The sequence below is a fragment of the Herpailurus yagouaroundi genome, unplaced genomic scaffold (assembly GCF_014898765.1).
Source record: "Herpailurus yagouaroundi ecotype Mexico unplaced genomic scaffold, PumYag 142, whole genome shotgun sequence".
Lineage (NCBI taxonomy): Eukaryota > Metazoa > Chordata > Mammalia > Carnivora > Felidae > Herpailurus > Herpailurus yagouaroundi.
In genome coordinates, this window is record NW_024412397.1 from 43,865,425 (window position 1) to 43,868,436 (window position 3,012).

Below are 3,012 nucleotides of genomic sequence, written 5' to 3' on the forward strand. Positions count from 1 at the left end.
TATACCTCATTATAATATAGCAAAAAAAAAAAAAAAAACCCAAACACTCACAGTAAAATATTGAATGTTTTTACCCTGAAATTGAGGTTAAAGCAAGATGCCTAGTCTTATGACTTCTATTCAGAATTGCACTGCTAATATAGCCAATGGCAATAAGGGAAGAAAAGGAATTAAAAGTTCTCAATGCAACTCAGTGAAAAAAGCAAAGTCTTTTCATTACATCGTGCTAGATCAACTAGACAGCAATATGGAGGAAACACCCAAATTTTGACCATTATTTACACTACACACAAACATGAATTTAGAGAGCTTAATCAATTAATCTAACCAATTGGTTTATTCAGTTGAGTGATTAATTAGATTAATTGATTTGGGGTAGTCCTAAAATTTAAGAGGTGAAGTATAAAGCATCTGGAAGAAAACATAGTAGAATAGCTTTGTGATCTCATTGTAGGCAAAATTTCTTAAGGAAAATGACCTAAAAAAAATTAACTAAAAATTAAAAAATTTGTAAACTTCCCTTCATTAATATTTTTGTAATTTTTTTAAAGTTTATTTATTTTTGAAAGAGAGAGAGAGAGAGAGAGCATGAATGGGGGAGGGACAGAGACAGAGGGAGACACAGAATCTGAAGCAGACTCCAGGCTCTGAGCTGTCAGCACAGAGCCTGATGTGGAGCTTGGACTGTGAACTGCAAGATCATGACCTGAGCTGAAGTCAGACACTTAACCAACTGAACCACACAGTCTCCCCCTGCTCTTCAGTAATATTAATAATGTCTGCTTTTGGCTTTCTGCACATGGATACCGTTGAGTAAGCATGGTTAAGTCTGCCTTCCCACCACCATCATGTCTAAATCAAACTTTACCAAAGAGCATAAGCAGCTGTGGAAGCTCTTCACTGAAGGTTTGAGCTTTGAAACAACCCATAAGAGTCTAAGGAGCCATTCCGAGCAATGGGGAATGCTTGCTGACTGTGTGGTAATGAGAAATCCAAACACCAAGTGCTCCAGAGTTCTTTGGATTTGTCACATATGCCACTGTGGGAAAGGTGGATGCAGCCATGAATGCAAGGCCACACAAGGTGGATGGAAGAGTTGTAGATACAAAGAGGGCTGTCTCAAGAGAAGATTCTCAAAGACCCGGTACTCAAGTAACTGTGAAAAACATTTTTGTTGGTGGCATTAAAGAAGACACTGAAGAACATCATCTAAGAGATTATTTTGAACAGTATGGGAAAATTAAAGTGATTGAAATCATGACTGACAGAGGCAGTGGCAAAAAGAGAGGCTTTGGTTTCATAACATTTGATGAACATGACTCTGGAGATAAGATTGTCGTTCAAAAATACCATACTGTGAATGACCACAACTGCAAAGTAAGAATAGCTCTAGCAAGAGATGGCTAGGGTTTAATTCAGCCAAAGAGGTTGAAGTAGTTCTGGGAACTTCAGTGGTGGTCATGGAGGTGGTTTTCACGGGAAGGCAACTTGGGTCATGAAGGAAACTTCAGTGGGTAAGGTGGCTTTGGCGGCAGTTGAAGTGTTGGTAGATATGGTGGCAGTGAGGATGGCTATAATGGATTTGGTAATAAGCAACTTTGGAGGTAGCAGAAGCTATAATGATATTGGCAATTACAACAGTCCATCTTCACATTTTGGACTCATGAAAGGAGGAAATTTTGGAGGCAGAAACTCTGGCCCCTATGGTGGTGGAGGCCAATACTTTGCCAGACCACGAAACCAAGGTGGCTGTGGTGGTTCCAGCAGCAGCAGTAGCTGTGGCAGTGGCAGAAGGTCTTAATTACTGCCAGGAAACAAAGCTTAGCAAGAGAGAGGAGAGTCAGAGAAGTGGCACGGAAGCTACAGGTTACAACAGATTTGTGAACTCAGCCAAGCACAATGGCAGCAGGGACTAGCTGCTACCAAGGAGACATGTTTTAGACAACACTTGTGTGTATGGGCAAGGAACTTGGCTGTATTTATGACTAACTATGTAACAAGTTATTTTAGTTTTTATTCTGTGGAAAGTGTAAAGCATTCCAACAAAGGGTTTAATTAATTATTTTTTTGGCACCCAAGCTGTTGATTGCTAAACGTAATAGTCTGAATAAATTTGCCTTTAAAAAAAAAAAAATGTCTTCTCCTCCGGACAACTGAGTAGCTCAGTCAGTTAAACGTCAGACCCTTCATTTCTGCTTAGGTCATGATCTCACCATCCTGAGATGAAGCCTCCAGGGGGGCTCCTCGATGGGTGTGGAGCTTGCTTAAGAGTCTCTCTCTCTCTCTCTCTCTCTCTCTGCCTGTGCCCCTCCCTCACTTGTGGGTGCACCCTCTCTTTTTTTTTCTCTCTCTCTCTCAAAAAAAAATGCTTCTCAAAAGATAGCTGAGAAATTTAAAAAGCGAGACACAGAGTAGCAGAAAATATTCACAGTGGCCTGGCATCCTGAATATAAAGATTCCCATAAGCCAGTAATAAAAAGGTAACCTATTTTTTAAAATGAGAAAAGGACTTGGAAAGCATTTCACAAAGGATATCATATAAATAAATGATCAACAAGCACAGGAAAACATATTCAATGTTATTGGTCTTCAGGGATTGCAAAGTCAAACTACAACAGCCATTACACACACATTAAAATGGTTAAAATTTAAAAGACAGCATAATACCTAATGCTAGAGAGAATATGGGGTATCCAGAAAACTCCTATATTTTTGATGGAGGTTTAAAATGATACAACCAAAAAAAAAAAAAACAAAACAAAAAATAAAAAAAATGATACAACCAATTTAGGAAATCACTTGGCAGTTTCTAATAAACTTGTACTTACTATCAGATCCGGTTATTCTCCTCTGTGTCAGTCTTGGTTCAAGCAGAGGAAAGAAGTCATGAGAAATTTGAACGAGGAAAGTGTAATGGAAAATGATTAAATATATCAAGGGATTAGAGATTAGACAAGTAAAGACAACTCCAAAGAACACAGGAACAGCACATGGAAGGAGCAGCCACTACTC

General features: G+C 38.9%; 1 pseudogene; it reads left to right on the forward strand.

Moving 5' to 3' along the window:
• Window positions 1–785: 785 nt before the first annotated feature.
• On the forward strand, window positions 786–2,265 carry LOC121032656 (heterogeneous nuclear ribonucleoprotein A1-like; annotated as a pseudogene).
• The last annotated feature ends 747 nt before the right edge of the window (window positions 2,266–3,012 follow it).